This window comes from Mus musculus, chromosome X, assembly GCF_000001635.26.
Source record: "Mus musculus strain C57BL/6J chromosome X, GRCm38.p6 C57BL/6J".
NCBI classification, from domain to species: Eukaryota; Metazoa; Chordata; class Mammalia; order Rodentia; family Muridae; genus Mus; species Mus musculus.
This window is the reverse complement of record NC_000086.7, coordinates 75,835,149-75,853,912: the sequence shown is the minus strand read 5'-3', so window position 1 is coordinate 75,853,912 and position 18,764 is coordinate 75,835,149. Positions and strand designations below refer to the sequence as shown.

Here is an 18,764-nt window from a genome sequence, read left to right as displayed (position 1 = left end):
CTATTCATGTTCCTTTCTACATATTTTTTTTGGAAAAAAAAGTTTGCTTATGGCAAGGAATTGCACTAGAGTTTTTAGTTTTTAGATTAGATTTTGGAGATTTTATATGTAAATGAAAATATATTTTCAAATGAAAATTCTAATAAGTAAAACTGTTAACTCTATTAAAAAATTTAACTTTGTGTTTGGTCTGATGCTAAATCTTATTTTCTAACCCTGTACCTTTTTAAAAGAGATTAAAATGCCATATAGCCCAGGCTAGCCTTAAATTCTCTATGTAGCTGAGAATGATTTGAACTCTTGATCTCCCTGCCTCTACCACTAGAGTGCTGAAATTCCAGGTGTAGTCTTCTGCCTCTGCTGTATGAAGTACTGAGGACTGACCCTAGGGACTCATTCAGACAAAACAAGCATTCTGTCAGCTGAACTACATACCAGCAATATCTATTTTTATAGTCTAAAATAATTAAGCCAGGCATGATGGCACATGTCCTTAACCCTGGGACTCAGGCAGGTGAGTTTAGGTGAGTTTTAGGTCAGCCCTAGTTCATAGATGCTTCAAAGCTACATACTGAGACTCTGTCTCAAAATAAATTCAATTTACTTCTTTATTAATACACAGATAGATAAAATTGCATTTTTCTAGTGTGCCATGTGATTTGACATATGTTTGTGTTATAAAAAGTGTTGAGATAATGGTATCTGTTCCCTCAGCCATTTATCCTGTTTTCCCACAATGTGTAACCTGGTTGTGTGCACCCTGGTTGTGAGTACATGGGAGGCATGCATTCTGGTTGTGAGTACACGGGTGGTGTGCACCCTGGTGGGCTTCAAACTCATGAGATTCTCTTCCCTCTGCTTTACAAGTGCTGAAATTACATGCACATGACATCCAACTATTGTTTATTTGTCATTTCTCCATGGCAAACTCATTGATATCTTTTTATAAGTTTTAAATCTTCGAATGAAAATGCATCTTAAAAATAAATTGAATGGCTTTTGAGTTGCTAAAATTGAAGTTTTCCAAAGGAATGAAGCTTTGTTGTTGTTGTTGATGATGGTTTATAATCCTCAGTATGGGACCCAGGTGCTTATCTTCCTAGACCAATGCTCTCCAGCTGAGCTACAACCCCTTCCCCAAAATTACATATACTCTGGTGTGGGGCAGGGGCAGGAAATGGTTGAGACAAGGTCTCACATTGAAGCACAGACTGGCCTCAAACTCAGCCTCTCAAATGCTGGGATTATAGGTGTTTAGCTATGACACACAGCTAATATATGCTTGGATTTAGAATTTGTAGCAATTTCTAATTTGTTGATCTTTGTTTAAATTTAAAGGATAAATTTAAGTTTCACTTATGGAATTTTTAAATTTTATTTTTTTATGTTGTTTTGGATGTCTTTTAGATAGGATCATACTCTGTGGCCTAGGAAGGCCTGGAGCTTGCTATGTAACCCAGGCTGGTCTCTAACACTGATGATAGTCCTCATAACTGAGCCTCTTAATACTCAGATTCTAAACACAAGCCACAATGACTACCTTTTTCTGTGATTTATAAAGACCACCCACTGTAACTTCTTATATAAGTTTCTCAAACTTCTTGTTATGCCTTAAGGAAATTATGGCTTAGTCCATTGTTGGCTCCATCAAATTCATGTCTCAGAATAGCAAAGTGGGGTATTCTATTAAATCCCTGGTATTTGGGGCATTGGGGTCAAGGTGAATTTGGTATTCGTGTTCAGTAAGTCAAAAGTGTTTCAATGAAAATACTTGGGCATTCTTGTGCTTTCATTATAGATTCCACAAAAATAACACCTTGACAGTTACAAAAAGACATCTGGTAAACTGGGTGATTTAAGAGAACACAGGGAAATTTACTGTCTGGTTGAAACAAACAAACAAACAAACAAACAAATAAACAAAAAACAATGGGGACTGCCAGACTGATTGTGGCTGCAGAGCTGAAAAGAAAATGACACCTTGTTGCTTTTGGGTGAGGGAAGCTGAGACAACATTGTGCTTTTCTTTCTGCCCTGCTTTCAGGAGAAAAGGCTTTTCTGCTCTCTTCATATTGAATGATCCAAGGTGGGCGGCAAAGAACAAAGCCGTATGGCTCATTTTTTCCATTCTGTTTTTTTCTCAATTGCCTTTTATTTCATTTAGTAAAATTTATCACTCTGCCTGTAACATTGGAAGGTGAGATTATGGGGTTAGAGTTAGAGAGCAGAATCAGGAAAAAAATCACAGTTCAAACACACCTGCTCTAAATGTGGAGTAGAATTACTGCTCTATACTGAAAGCTTCTTTAACTTACATAGCACATGGATCCTAGGGATACTTGTCACACTGCTGCCTCCTGTCACTAGTATCAGTGTTGTGTGTGACTACTTAGGTAATGGCTACATCCTCAGCGAAACCTGTTCGTAACAGAAGGAAGTATAATCTAGGAAAGAAAGGGAAGCAGAGCAGAGCAGAGTATAGTGTACCTCTAGTGTGGGGAGAGTTGAGTGAGACAGAAGGATCACAAGATAAAGCCAGCCTGGGTGTCTATGGAAAGTTCAAAGCTGCCCTGGCTTGCCTCATACTCGACACTCTGTCTCAAAAAAAAAAAAAATCAAAATAAGAAAACAAAGGAGAAAAATGATTGCATGCAGTGTAGTTCAGTGGTTGAGTACTTGTCTGGTGTGTAACAGCTACAAAGCATTTTTGGTTTTGCTTTTTAAAGAAGTAATGATATGTATGAAAACAGATATTCAAGTTTCTTTTTTCACATATAATTGATTTGGAGTGTGTGTGTGTGTGTGTGTGTGTGTGTGTGTTACTACAGAGCACAGGGTAGTCAAGCACACTTACCACTGAGTGGTACCACTAGACTTTTAATTTTGTCTTTTATAAATTCACCTTGGAAATTCATGAATTCTAAAAACCAGTCACCATAAAGTAGTCAACTCCAGTGGAAGAACTCAGAAGGGCTTAGCCAGTTTCTGCTGTAATGAGCTGGGAGCAGATACACGATGATTAATCCTAAAAATACAGTGTTTAGCAATTGAAGATGATAGATCCCTTTAACTTATGGCAAAATCACTGTCATGAGATGTGTTTAGCTTTACAAAGTTAACAAATTACTAAGTGGAATATCAGCTGAGCAAATCTAGTTGGTGAGATTCCGCCTCTTTAGCAAGCTGAACTAGGTTGTTATTGTGTTGATGAATACTGCTCCATCCTCAAAGCTGCACAATGAAGCGTCACAGCACAAATAAAAGAAAGAAAATTTGTAAGTCATCTTTCATATGTATATGCGAATGTTAAGAACATATAACCACTTTTAGAGACTGTGGAATTTCTTTTGGGTCAATCTTACAGATAAATCTACATTGTGTTCACAGTTCTGTGCAGAGGCAGATTTAACAATGACCATTATGTGTAGAAAATAGCAGCCATTGTTGCTGTACTAAAGTCTCTGGAGATTAAAAAGAAAATAAATGAAGCAAATTAAAACCTTAATGGTAACACACCAAATAAATTAACTAGTAAAGAATGATTAGAAACAATATAGAAGGACTGTTGAATTAGACCTGGCAAAAGATAATTGAAGTGCATAGAAAGATGGGGATTGCTTACTTATTTAAAAGAATAATTCCCAAACAGTGAGCTCACACACACACACAAATTTGGATCTTTCAGCTAATTATTTTTGGAGAAAGCATCAAAAATATATATTCAGAAGAGATACAATGCAGTCTGTGCACTGTCAAGTCATAATGCCCTGGAATTAATTTAGTTTATGCTTTGACGGTGTGTATGTTTGGAAGAATTATGAGCGAGCATTGAACTGACACTATGCAGTTCTTAAAGTGAATGTGGGCAATGTTCTGAATGTTTTATTAGACAACGAGACCACAAGTTTTCTCTGTTTACTTGTCTCTGCAATGGTAGCAGAAGACAGACTATATGTGAAACTTCATGGATGCATTTAACAATCTGAAACCATGGCAACGTGTGATAACAAGCGGCAACCAGCATCCTAGCAGCATTCGCTTCATGTTACCACTTCATCTGAATTAGTCGTTTAGAGGGTATTTCATATGCTTTGCTAAAAACTGACGAGCTTAATCTTGGACTAGGGCATTCAGGCAGGAAATGCTAAAACAGCTCTTTCTTTTGAAGATTTCTTTCATTACTCCCTGTGAGGTCAAAAAGCAGTTGTGAGTTTGGAAACCCAGAGCAGTGATGTCTTGAGAGCTAAATGAGCTTTTTCTTTCTTGTAGGGTGAGTTTGGTTTGTTCAGTCCTACTTGTGTGCCAGGCACTGTCTTAGATGCCAAAAACAGATTACTAAAAGAAGTAGACAAAAAAAAAATCATTGCCCTCATATTCTTTGATCATGGTTGAGGCTCTAGAACTATTTCCAGTTATTTAATATTGTTTCTCAGCTTTTTAAAACCTCCACCAAAAGAGTCTTGAACTCTTGAATATTTTATCTTATTTGAATAGGGAAAATTGATGATTTGTTTAGAATACTTGGCAAGAATCCAAAAGCTGGTAACTAAAGTAAATATTTTCTTTTTGGTTGTCGCTACTGTGTTTCCTGTGCCAGAGTTACACCTGTATTGATGACTGACTTAGGAATACTTTGGGCTTCACTTGTGGATTTAGTCTTTAGATGGGGCTTAACTCAATTTTAAGGGGGGGGCAGGAGGCTCAGTGTAATGTGCAAATTCATTTAGAAATGTGTCTCTGTCATGTGAAGATGTATGGAATCCTTAAATGGACTGAACAGTCACCATGGAAAATGAATATCTGTCTGAGTTATTTTTGCCTATGTGAGGAGTACAAGAGCTGACTCAAAGAGGATGCCATGCTGGTTCCTGTCCTGAAGTCAAACAAGACAGACTGTGCTGGAAAAGCCATGTGCTCATGCCTGTGTTTGCTCACACCGTAGATGTCTTCAACCACCCCCATAAGAGGGCATCAGATCTCATTACAGATGGTTGTGAGCCACCTATTAAAGATTTTTCTTTGATCTTCCTAGCCTTTGAATGATGTAGATTGTTCTACCTTCTCCCATTAAATAAATTAGTATCAATCTAAAATGCAAGGTTTTGCTGTTAAGGTATTTGACTGTGTCTGTTTGTTTGTGGTATTTGCTCCCTTCATTTGGATTGGACCTAGAGCCTCATACAAGGTAGACAAGTGCTCTACTGAGCTATATCCACAACCTTTTTATTTTTAAATACTTTTATTCTTTAAGTTAAAGTGTAGTTATCAATTCCCGCATTGCTTTTCCTCACTTCAAGCCTTTGAATGTACCCGTCTTACTCTCAAATTCATGCCCATTGTTTTTTTTCAATTGTTGTTGTTGTGTATATATTTCTTAATATATAAACATACCTGATTGCTCCGTATAATGTTGCTTATATGTGTATGATTTCAGGGCTGACCACTGGGTATAAGGTAACCAATTGGTGCTCTCTTCCCTGAGATTCTCTCTAGTCTATATGCCCCTACTCTCAGCATTCCTTAGTTGCTTTTTAAAAAGATTTGTGTGTCTACATAACTAAGTAGGAATCTGAAGGCGTGCATGCAGTAAGCTGGTTTTTATGTTAGTTTGGATAAAGTCCGTGTATTTCCCATCTATTGGGTGAGCCTAGATATGAACTGAGCACAGAGGTATGATATGTACAACCCAATGCTTTAAATTTTTAAATATAATTGGCCAGATCACTGTTTCCTGTGCACTAGATAGAAAAATGGATCAAGTAAACACTGAACGGGAAGAGGGAAAGATATGTATGTAATCATCAGAATGCTTGAAGTCTTTGCATAGTTTATGCCAACATCTGTTTCACTCTAATGGAGATATGAGTGAAACGAGAAACTATTTTTCAAATGACTATTGCTGGAGTCGCACAGATCAAATTATCTTCAATTAAGAAAAAAATGTGTGTGTGCATGTGTGAGTTTGTGTATGTGCACAGGTAAGTATATATATATATATCCAAGAAGGTATTGGATTTCCCAGAGTTAGAGTTAGAGCCCTACATTGGTGTTGAGAACCAAAGCAGTCCCCAGGAAGAGCAGGAAATGCTCTTTAATTACTGAACCATCTCACCAGCCTCCTCAAACTCTTTCTTTTGAGACACGATGATATTATCTAGGCTGGCACAACCTTGTGATCCTCATGCCTCATTACCCTTCAATGCCCACATGCCTAACTTCATCCTCAGTAACTAGAGGTATAGGTATGTGCCACCACATACAGATTGTTTATCTTTGTCTTTTTGTTTTGTTTTGTTTTGTCTTTGTTAGTTTTTCTTGTGTATAAACATTTTGTAATACTACGGATTGAACCTAGGACCTATTTATGTCTTAGACAACTTCTTTATTACTAAGAAGAGAGGTGTTTATTTTGAGACAAGGTCTTCAATAAGTTACCCAAGCTGCCCTTGCAATTAGTCCATATCCTATGCAGGCCTTGAATTTGCCATCTTTCTGCCTCAGCCTCCTCAAGACCTGATTAGAGGCCAGGACCACCAAGTTGGCTTTATTTATCTTATAACATCATATCATATGCCTTACAGCTAACCAGATATGAAAGCAATGTAAAGTGTTTACATTCCAAATTCCAATGCTGTGGTCAAGTCTGTAGAAGATAAAGTGCATCAGGATATGGACTGACTGACTACTTACTGGGGCATCTTATGCTTATGAAGGTGGACTGTTACTGTTTGGCATCTCAGGATGCTGAACTTAATGTGTGCTTGTGCCTTGGGTTTTTTTTCTCCAAATGTGAAAACATAATTACAGAATCTTGTACAGCTCTGTGTAAATCACTTGTGTGGTAGGCACACGGCCCCAGATTCCATCTGCTGTGGGAGGGAGGAAAAACAAAAGTATTCCTGAAAACAGATCCATTTGATTGGTTTTTTGTTTGTTTGTTTAAATATTTTTTATTACATATTTTCTTCAATTACATTTCCAATGCTATCCCAAAAGTCCCCCATACCCTCCCCCCCACTTCCCTACCCACTCATTCCCATTTTTTTTGGCCCTGGCGTTCCCCTGTGCTGGGGCATATACAGTTTGCGTGTCCAATGGGCCTCTCTTTCCACTGATGGCCGACTAGGCCATCTTTTGATACATATGCAGCTAGAGTCAAGAGCTCTGGGGTACTGGTTAGTTCATATTGTTGTTCCACCTATAGGGTTGCAGATCTCTTTAGCAACTTGGGTACTTTCTCTAGCTCCTCCATTGGGGGCCCTGTGATCCATTTGATTGTTAAAACCAACTCGTGTGCAACAGGAAGTTTGGATAGCTAATGCTGCTACTTCTAGGATGCATCATTGAAATGTTCCAATCTGGTTCAAAAATTACAATAGCATTACTATACTATGGTGTTTTATACTGGCACCTGTTTTATATGTTAGATCTCTGTTCATGAATATTTCACTCACTGTGTGTGCTATTTTTTAAATTAGAAAACAGGTAATATCTTATTTCTTGAAAGGAAATTAGATCATTCTATTGAGGTGCGTCATTAAGTAGGAGCGGCCTCTAAGGTACCTGTGAGACATGGGAAGAATAGACAGCAGTGGGTGTGGTAGGGAGTATGATGTTTGACCGAAAGTTGGAAGCGGTCTGAAAAATATGCTCTAGATTTGGATTCTAGCTACACATCTCCTGTGACGTTAATGGGTGTGCCTCTGATTTTTTTTTTCTTTCCACCCTCAGGGGTGTGTGTGAACCTTATTGTTTTGATTGTAAGATCTAAAAGGCAATTTGCACGAGTTTTCCATTGGCTTTGCATTCACCCTGATGTATTGAGACTGGAATATGAAACTCGTTTTCATTCTGTTGCCTGCTAGTAAAAAAAAAAAAAAAAAAAAAAAAGTAAAGCTCATTATTCACCCTTAGCCACAATTTTCTATTCCCAAGGCAGTTATCATTGGCCATAGTAAAAACAGGTTCTAGCCACACAGTCACAGACATGAGCACATGCACAGACACTGTCACCATTCAGCCCTTCCTATACCACCCTATGCAGGTGCTGAGTGAAAAAGAAGTTTACAAAGTGGATCATGAACCAAAAAAATAAAAATGAAAACTAAAAGCCTTGAGTGGACTATTGAAGAAGTTTCTTGTAGGAAACATCTGGTGTTGAGGGTTTTTTTTTGTTGTTGTTTGTTTGCTTGTTTGTTTGGATTTTCCATTTTGGGTTTTTGTTTTTCTGGTGCTGGAGAATAAAACCATAGGATCCCTTGAATGCTTGGTAGGAGACAGGTTAGTAACATTTGAGTTTGAAAACCTGAAATGTATATGTATGTATATATTCACATATGACCAAAGAAGTCAGGGATACATTTTGTTTGATTATTATGACAGGATTTCACTGCGTAGCTATCCTGTAACTTGCTATGTAGAACAGGCTGGTCTTGATCTCAGACATCCACCAGCCTCTGCTTCTTGAGTGCTGGGATTAAAAGCCTGCACCACAACCGCCTGGCAAGGACCGACTTTCTAAGTAGCCTGTTAGAACCATCTGTATACGAGAGAGAAACAGTGTCTTCTCAAGCTGCACAGTTATTAGTTTAAAACAATCATTTACCCAGTGATGATGTTGCACATCTGAAAAGATGGTTATATAGCACTTGGGACAAACCTATCTAAGGGGTTTGAGGCAATAGGTGTGGCTGAAATACAGCTCCTGTTGGGAAACTCCAGCATTTCTGGCCCAGCACTGCTATCTCCTTACCTGAGGCGGTTGCCTCTGTTCCAGTATTCTTTACCTACACAACCCAGGATAACACCTGCATAGGTTTCTGCCTTCCAGTTAGTACTATGGGCTTCATAGGACCTCCAAAAGGATTATCTACCCTGACAGTCCCCAGGACGATGGTGCTAGGCTTGTTTTGCAAATGGAGAATTTGAAAAAGTTGAGATTCATATACTAAGTCAGCAATTAAAAAAAATATATGTCCCCTGGCTTCTCCTGGTATATCCTGTCTTTTCTACTTTGTGTTGCTTTGGGGGGGGGGATTTCATATGGACTTTGATGATTGCTCTAACACACTGAAGCATGTCCATTAAGGCAATGAAATGTAATCCAGTATTGGTAGGCAAGGGGAAGCAAGGAGGACCGAACACTGACTCTTAATGAAGACTACCTCCCCAGTGATGGCTCTTCTTCATGTGTGAATGCTCTGTGAGTCACATCTGTGTGCTGAGAACGTAGTGGGTTATATAAGACTCATTGCCTTGTTTTGTCTTCTTCGCAAAGATCCGGAGCATGTTATCTCATTTTATTTCCTCATATGGTAGACAGAGGAGATGTTAGTAAGCAGGTGTTATCTGGGCAGGTTACAACACTACCCTCCAGTTACTAAACGCCAAACTGGATGCTGACCCTCTCCCATACTTCCTCCTTCCCCAGCAGTCTTTAAAAGATATGTGGAATTAGTTCCACTTTTACAGATAGGGATGTGGGCCCCAGAGAGACTTAAGTGTCATAAAGATAAGGGTCACAAAGACTTCAAGACTGTGACTTCTTAGATCCCCATGCTGCCATTTCATTCCTCCCAGGTTATTAATTTGCACTGAATCTCTAGAAATAGTCTGAGCCTAGCCAGCACAGCTCATTTTTTTATTTTGTTTGTTTGGTTGTTCTGATTTTGGTTTTGGGGGGGTTGTTTTTGTTTGTTTGTTTGATATGGGTTAGTTTTGGTTTTGGGGTTTTGGTTTTGGTTTTCTTTTATCTAGCCATTCAGTGATTCAGTTACTAGAATAGGTAAGAAGGGTTTTATTAAGAGCATCTGTCCATAACTAATGATTGCCATGATTTACATTTATGGCATATACAAAATCATTAAAAATGCTCTACACTATATAAAGAAAGTAGTTACTATAATATGGATTAGTTCATATTTTTATTCTTTATACTACTTTTGATTATTTTATATACTATTATTATTATTATTATTAATTATTATATTGGGTGTTGAGACAGGGTTTCAGTCCATAGCCCTGGCTGTTGTGGAAATCATTTTGTAGACCGGGCTGACCTCGAAATCACAGAGCTCCTCATGCACTTGTAACCCCAGGGCTGGGATGAAAGGCCATTATGCCCAGTGAGTATTTGATATCATTACTATTATTTACAGTGTGAAAGATGGAACCTTAGGGCCTTTTGCATACTGGGCCAGCACTGTGTCTGAGCCCCAGCCCCTACTTCAGCCCCAAAATGTTTATAGTTGTTGTCATCCTGGCTGGGAAGGCCAGGCTGAAGAGATGACAATAACACATAAACCTATTAAACTGTGGGGCGGTAAGGGAAGGACACCTAGTCTGATGCTGGAGCACTTTCTAAGGTGGCACTGCCTTTTCCACAGAACAGTCTGACGCACTGTGCTGCTGTCAGAGCTTTCTTCCAACAGAAACCAAAGTGAAATAAGCGTGCTGCTCCAGTTAGAATCTGGAGTATAAATGTTGTATGTGGACTGGAATGAATAATAGAAAACATAAGCGTCCTGGGATAGTTAATTTGCCTTTCCAAGTAATGTACTTGACTGTGCATGAGTGGCTTGGACACTGGGGAGAAGCTGTTCTTTGTGTTCTAAAATAAGCAGGTTACTTGGCTACTGCTCAAACTCTAAATAGGTATATGGGTTGTAGCTATTTGACCTGAAGCAACTTGAAGTTCCCTTGGTTCCCTGTCTGGTTTTAAAAGTGGAGCCAAAACGAAAGCATGAAGGCATAAAAGTTTTCTCTCAAGGTTGTGCTTCAGTTCGAATTTGAATCTGGCAAAGGAGTGTAAGGCAGGCAGGAAGGAGACTCGTAAGTATTGTATCATTCCTTTGTCAGGGTGTTCATTTGCTAGCAGGAAGTGTTGTGACTTGCTCTTTAAAGTTGCAATTGTAAGAAGAATGTTGGGTTTCCAGATTTCAAGTTCTGGGCGTGGGAGACAGTCCTCCTAGTGCTTCAAGAAAAGAAGCAGGTTCGCTCCGGTCGGAAGGGTAACTATTTTAATATCTTTTTTTTTTTTTGTCGGTGCTAACTTTGTAGGTTACTGAATATTTAAGCCGAGCTTGACTGTTTAAAAACATGAAGTTCTTATTTTCTGTTTAGGTAAATCTTTGGAATCACTTTTAAAATCTTGATTGTTTAAGAATAAGTCAGATTTGTTGTAAGACATTTTTGAAATTAAGTATTTAACCTTTTCTGTGTTCTCTATCCTGGTGATTTTTCTCTTCTTCGATATTGGGAATGTTCTAGCGGCTTTATTTTCTTTTTAAAAATGGGTTTGAAGTCCTACTTACATAATCTTAACTTGTTAAGTTAGATACCTCAAAGCTTAATTGATAGAAATTATTATCTGGCATTTTGAGTAGAAGGGAGAAGAGACAGGATTTTAAATGCCTTTGGTTCTTGTTAAATAATTTTTTAAAAATTCTGTAATAAAGCTTGTCATGCTAGAACGTGTCATGATTAGATAAGCATCTCTGCTCTTACAAAGTGGCTTATGTCAAACAGTTGTCCCAGAGTTTACAGTTCACAACACACATGATTTAGATGGTGTTCCTGTGCCAAAGCAGTGCTCATCTTAACCAGCAGGGTTTTCTCTTTTTTCTTTTTTCTTTTTCTTTTTTTTTTTTTTTTTTTTTTTGGCTCAAGTCACGTAATTTATTTCTTTTTCCCAGCAAGGTAACTTTCTTTTCTTTTTCTTTTTCTTTTTCTTTTTTTTTCTTTTTTTTTCATTTATTTATTTTTTTATTAGATATTTTCTTTATATACATTTCAAATGCTAACCTGAAAGTTCCCTATACCCTCCCTCGACCCTGCTCCCCACCCACCCACTCCCACTTCTTGGCCCTGGCATTCCCCTGTGCTGGGACATATAAACTTTGCAAGACCTAGGGACCTCTCTTCCCAGTGATGGCCGACTAGGCCATCTTCTGCTACATACCAGCAGGGTTTTCAAACATACGCAGCAGAGGAGCTTAAAAGTCTTAACTTCTTAAAGCTCCTGACAAAAGGAAGTATAGCTAGTTATAGAATGATCATAACTCTGAGGTAAGTGAGCATCACCTATGTAGTATGAAACATTAAGTCTAGGGAGAATATTTAAACTGGTAAGGTATATGAAGCAGACACTTTAGTGACAAATAGATTCTCTGCTAAGCTTAAAGAGGGACTTATGATAATACTTAGCAGTAGTTTTGTTTTGAGTTGAAATATGTTAGCTGCTCTGATTCTTGCTTGCACATATGTACTTCACACACGTCCCTGAAGAACACTCGTGACTTCTTAAATATGGTAGTTTTTACAGCTCAGGAAGCTGGAACATCCCTCGGGGATGAAGGGCAATTCATGTCATGAGCAGCAGCAGCAGCGTTATTTTTGCACAGAATATGGGTAGGAGATGTATGCTCTAAGTGCTGGGAAAACACAAAAGGGCTGAAAGCTTTCAAAAGAGGTGTGCCTTATGTCAGTCTAAGACACAGGTGCCCATTAGCTTGGTAAACAAATAAGGGTAAAAAAGGAGTAATATGAGTTGAGTCTTTTGCTAATTATTTTTAATTTTTGAGATTATAATATAACACCATTTCTCCTGTCCCTTTCCTCCCTCTTGGATGAGTCTTTCTTTTGAGTTTGACATAATCTAAATCATTAATGTGACTTGCATAAAAAAATCTATAAAACTTTTGGGCATCAAGCATTTAAAGAATGTCTTCAATGTAAGTTAAGTCGAGCACTGCTATTATTGGAAGAGTTGGTGAATTATTTTTAAATAGCCAGTGCTTTTAGATCTTATCTGTGTTTATTAAGAGCCATTGGGGAAAGGAAACTTTTACTTAAAATGGAAGTATTTGATATTCCTTCAGGAAATGACACAGAGTTGGGCACCCTTTGGGATTTGAGTGACTCATACATACTGCTACTGAAAAAGATCAATTGGAATCTAGCTTATACTATTCTAGAATAGACTGCAAATATTTTCATAAGATGGATTTGTTTCTTCCTTGATATGTAGTAGTGAAACCAGGAGATGTCTGGTGTTAGATTGGAAACAGTTCCAGTTAGAAAGGTAGGGCAAAGAGGAGCAGGACAGGATGAAGAAAGAGTGGGGCATCTGTGGGTAAACCCTGAGAAATGGAGTATCTGCTGGGTTTGTGGATGGTGATTATATTGTTTTCTCATACTTTATATCTTGAAAATGCTAATAGCACAAGACTCGACATATAATTAGCTAATTGTATAACTAGGTACATCTATTTGTAAACATTCAGTTTTGCCTGTGAACAGCAAGCCTGTCAAAACATGATCCATGCGTATGTCGTATTGTAAAGGTGAAATGTGCTGTGTGTGTGCCAAAAGGCAGCAAGAACTGTTTCTAAACCTCTTTCTGTTTGACTTTCAGTTACAGTCACATCATAGGCTGCAAACCTCTTGAAGAGTTCTGTAGTAGTTCAAAGTGTGAAACCAGAGTGAATAAGTAAAACGTGATCCCAGGCCACTTGCATGTGAAGAATGTGACTTTGTTGTGTTCTCAATTTTTTCCAAAGTTTTCTTTAATAATGCTTGCAACTTTGTTTATTTAGTCATTCATTCATTTATTCTATTGGCGCTGAGAACTGTGAGGACTGAACCCTTCATACTGTTTGAGCTAGAGGAACATTCTACCACTAACCTATACTCTGAATCTCCCTAGTTTGGCATTGCTTGTTTGGGGTGCTTTGTTTACTTTTTTTCAGACAGGGTTTCCTTATGTAGCCTATCCTGTCTTTGAACTTTTGTGTAGCCCAGGGACTCACAATCCTCCTGCCCCACACTCACAAATTCTGTAACTATAGGTATCAGCATGCCCAGCTCAAGACTGCATTTTGGAAACCCATTTGAGGTGACTAGGTAGACTAACTTCCAGATAGCTAGGTCAGCTCGCTCCCATCGATCCTGATGCTTATTTATTCAGCCAGTTTTTGGTGTGTACTTGTGAGCCAAGATACAAAGTCATATATGTGATATCTTCTCTGTTTTGAAGGAACCAGGAGTGAGTGTAAGGGACAGAAAAGGCAGAAGGTAGACCCCACACTGTGGGATTTAGGGAGGGGTTACTGGCTAACAACTGTGATCATGTGCTGCATCTCCTTTAAAGTCGTTGAACAGAAAACTTGAGGTTGGGGCATGGTAGTCTATTTCTGTAATCACAGAATTGGGAAGCAGAAGCAAGAAAATCAGCAGTCTGAGGCCAGCCTAGGGTACATGAGAGTCCTTATCTCAAAACAAAAACAAACAAACAAACACAAAAATTTAGGATGGTATAATTGGTTGCCAGTATTAAAGAATTAGAAAGTGGGCAAAGATAGCCTAGGTTTAATATCTATGACTTTAAAAGACTCTCTGCTCTTTTATTCTTTTCAGAAACCTTTAAAGGTCATTTGTGTATCTGCAGGGATCGTGAGGTGACACATGCAAAGGAGAGTGACATCTCTACATTTCTGAGAAGATGGGTATTTAAGTTAAAAGTTTTGAATACATCCAAGTTAAAATTATACTTAAAGGAAGCAAGTTCATGGGACAGAGCAAAGGGTAAAGGAAGTCTTCATCAACAGTTGTCCAGAATATAACAGTTTATTAGAAATTGAAAGCACACTTTGTCAAGGAAGTATACGCTTGCCCTTGTTAAGATTTAATTACTTGAAGCTGTAGAGAAAGAGATGCCTCCGTGGTTAAGAGCACTTGCTGCTCTTCTGAGGATCTTGATTCAGTTCCCAGCATCCACATGGCTAATACAACTATCCATTACTCAAGTTCCAGTGGAACTGATGCCCGCTTTTGGCCTCTGTGGGCACACAGACATACATGCAGGTTAAAAAAATGCTCAAAATAGAATTAAAAGTAAATCATTTTAGAAATATATATTTTTATTATGTGTGTGTGTTCTACTTGCTTTTTCTGAGTATGCACCATATGCATCTAGTGCCATTGGAAACCAGATGAGGATTTCAGATCCCCTGGAACTAGAGTTACAGTCAGATTTGATCTACCATGGGGTGCCGGGAATCAAACTAAAATCCTTTACAAAAGCAACCAGCTTTCTTAACTGCTGAGTTCTATCTCCAGTCCCAAGTAATAAGATTTTTCAAGTTACTTTAAGAGTGTCTTTGAACTCTTCTGTTTCATTATCTGACATATTTTTTTATATTGTCATTCACGTGTCATTTGGTGGCACACCTCATTGAATCTAGGGTCTCATGAATGCTAGGCAAGCTCTATCACTGGACTCTAAACCCAGCCTCCTCTTTACGTTTTGTTTTGAAACATGATCTGGCTAAGTTATCCTGGTTAGTGTTGAATTTAGAATCCCTTAGCCTCAGCTTTCCAAGTAGGTGGGATTATAATGCTGCTCCACCAGGCCAAGTCTCTGCTATTTAACCAGAGTAGCACCAAGATGTGGGGCTGGAAAGGTGATTCCCTAGGTTAAGAGCACATACTGCTCTTGCAGAGGACTTAAGTTTTATTCCCAGTACCCATGCTAGGCAGCTCCCAAGCACTTCTATCTCCACCTGCAAGGTGAACCCATGTCCTCGGCCTTCCATGTGTGTGCATTCATAAAATAAATGAAATATTCTTGGTTTGTTTCAAAATGAATGAACCAAGAATATTTGCTACATATATCCAGATTCTTCCAATCAGTGGTTTTAGTTCTCAGATTCCAATTCTTTACACCCCAAATAACCTATGTAGCTATACTGGAAGTTCAAATGCTGTTGGTTTGGTGAGGAATATCTAAGATGCTCTCTGCTTTAGTTTCACAGTGTGTGGCTGAAGTGTCAGACAAAATTACCAAAAGATGTAGGCCTACTAATTACTGTGCTAAGTCAAGTCTGCTGTATAGTTGAATATTCCTTTCATAGTTTTGTTGTTGTTATTGTTGACATTGAGTATAAAAAAACAACTGGACATTGACTATAAAAAAAAAAACAATTGGCAAGACCAGGTATGGTAATAAATACCTTTAATCCCCAAACTTAGAAGCTGAGGCAGGTGAATATTTGTGAGTTCCAGACCAGCATGGTCTAGACAGTGACACCTTATCTCACTGGAAAAAAAAAAAAAGCAGTTGACAAGGGACATGAAAGAGATGTAGCTCAGTTGGTAGCATGCACAAGTACCCTGGGTTTGATACTCAGCACCACATAAACCAAGTATGTTGTTGCGCACCTGTAATCCCAGCATTCAGGATCTAGAAAAAGGTGAACAAGAAGTTTAAATTAATTTTATAGTTGGTTACGTAGTAAAATTCAAGCCAGCTTGGACTAAATGAGACCCTGTCTGAAAACAATAATCAAACATGGTAAAAAAAATATGTGTCCAAAAATGTCATAATGAAACGTAGTATAAATTAATAAAACAAAAAGAAAAAAGACCCAGAAGACCAAAGCGATCTTCATGTTTTTTTGTGCATATGTGCGCAGGCACACTGGTTACCTATGGTGGTTGGAGGACTGCCTCTGCTGTCAGTTCTCACTGTCCACCTCCTGGGAGGCAGGGTTACTTCATTGTTTGCCACTAAATACACCAGACTAGCTGGCCTCAAGAGCCTCTGGGGATTCTTCTATGTCCACCCTCATGCTTTAGGAACACTGGTATTTTAGATGCATGCTATTGTGCTCAGCTTTACTTAGGTTCTGGTTGTTTGAACTTGTGTCCTTGGGCTTACATGCAAGCTCTCTACCCACTGAACCTTCTTCTCATCCCCAAATATACAAGTATTACAAATGCTGATGTGCTATGGTTAGTGAATTGTCAAGAATAAATAAAAAAGACACCATGTCTTTCTGCATTTTATAACTAGGAGCCTAAAAAGAGTGTGAGGACATTTGGGATTTGACTGCTTTCTTTTGACTTTCAAAGCATTGAATGAAAATGGTATGCAGGGCCAGACTTGGAGGAGCTCTCAAGAGGCAGAGGCAGGTAGATCTCTGAGTTCAAGGCCAGCCTGGTCTACAGAGTTAGTTTCAGGACAGCCAGAGTTAAACAGAAAAACCCTCTCTCTCTCTCTCTCTCTCTCTCTCACGCACACACACACACACAGAGAGAGAGAGAGAGAGAGAGAGAGAGAGAGAGGGAGAGAGAGAGAGAGAGAACAGAAAGAAATGGTGTATAGATACTTTTTAAAGATTTATTTCATTTATATGAGTATACCAGAAGAGGGCATCAGATCCCATTACAGATGGTTGTGAACCACCATGTGGTTGCTGGGAACTGAACTCAGGACCTCTGGAAGACCAGTCGGTGCTTTTAACCTCTGAGCCATCTCCCCAACCCAGAATAGATTCTTTACCAAGATTCCACAAAAGTTTGCTTCAAGAAGAAAAGTTCTGAAAGAGAAATAATTCTATATGAAAAAGTAACTGTATGATGACTGACTGTTTGGTTATGATTACATTAACACAAGGTTATTGCTAAGCTTTGTGACAGAATTCTAAAATCTGTGCTGAGCTGAAGAGAGAGATCAGAAAGAGTTAGAGAACTAGTCATATCAGGCATCTCAAGAAGAGTGTTCTCAGCTGGGCGGTGGTGGCGCACGCCTTTAATCCCAGCACTTGGGAGACAGAGGCAGGTGGATTTCTGAGTTCAAGGCCAGCCTGGTCTACAGAGTGAGTTCCAGGACAGCCAGGGCTACACAGAGAAACCCTGTCTCAAAAAACAAAAACTAACAAACAAACAAAAAAAAACCAAACAACAACAAAAAAGAAGAGTGTTCTCAGTGGGAGAGGAAGCGCATAGCCTCACAGAGACTCGAAGTGCCAGGATAGGGGGTCTCCTGAAATATCAAGCAGGTGGCACACACTTAGTGCAGGTACATGCTGAATATGGGGATCTGGCATAATTAACTGGTTGTGGGCCATTTTTAATTTGAAAGAAAATCCAAATGCACTGTGACCAAGGTTTATAGTAATGAATACATTCTATTTCTACCTTACTGAATCTTGGGGAAAGAACATTCATTCTGTAAGTTGTTGAGAGTGGTTAGGAATATTGACTGTTTCAAATAGGTCTGGGGTTTGAGACGTGGTTCATCTCTTTCTAGCTATGTGAATTTGAAGTAACTTCTCTAAAGTCAGTTGCTCTGTTAAGTGTGAATATCACACACACACACACACACACACACACAAAGAAATAAATTTTAATGTCAAAGTAATATTTCCAAGATTATATTTTTCTGAGAAGTAACTTCCATTTTGCATATGAAGCAAGTAGCTTACCCCACAGTAAATATGTCCTCTGCAATTATGAGTGGCTAAAATAGAAACTTAGAAGGACATGCTGTTACTTCACATAAGTTGTTATTACCTATACTTCAGGCACTACGATACAGGTTGAGTGGCTGCCAATGAGATGTGATACTGATCAATGAGATATGGATATTTTCATCTAAGAGATTTGATAAGACTATTAAATGCTATTCTTGGGATATATATTTTCTATAAATAAGTCTATGTTAATTGGGCATGGTAGTTCATCCTGATAATTAAAGCACCTTGGAGATAGAGATAGGAAGATGGTAAATTCAAAGCTAGCCTGGGATATATAGAAAGATCCTAGGGAGAAACTACTGAAGCTTCTAGAATTGATCAAATGTGAGACCATAAAGGGACATGATGGAAAAAGAATCTAAGTTTGTAAGAGAGAATCCAGGAAATTTAATGACTGACTCACTCATAGGAAACAAACTTTGTGGGCAACCAGTGTCTCAAATGTAT

The 18,764-nt window shown here is 38.5% G+C and overlaps 1 protein-coding gene across 7 annotated transcripts in view; it reads left to right on the top strand.

The window, feature by feature from the left end:
• Positions 1-18,764, top strand: part of Pls3 (plastin 3 (T-isoform)) — an 89,530-nt gene that overhangs the window by 21,270 nt on the left and 49,496 nt on the right. Inside the window, exon 1 of one of the 7 annotated variants that reach the window (XM_006527733.3) lies at positions 10,731-10,830. The exons of 4 other annotated variants lie outside the window; for them this stretch is intronic. The gene's annotated coding sequence lies outside the window, so the exon portion shown is untranslated. 2 more of the 7 variants (NM_001346520.1, NM_001166454.2) reach the window with 2 other exon arrangements.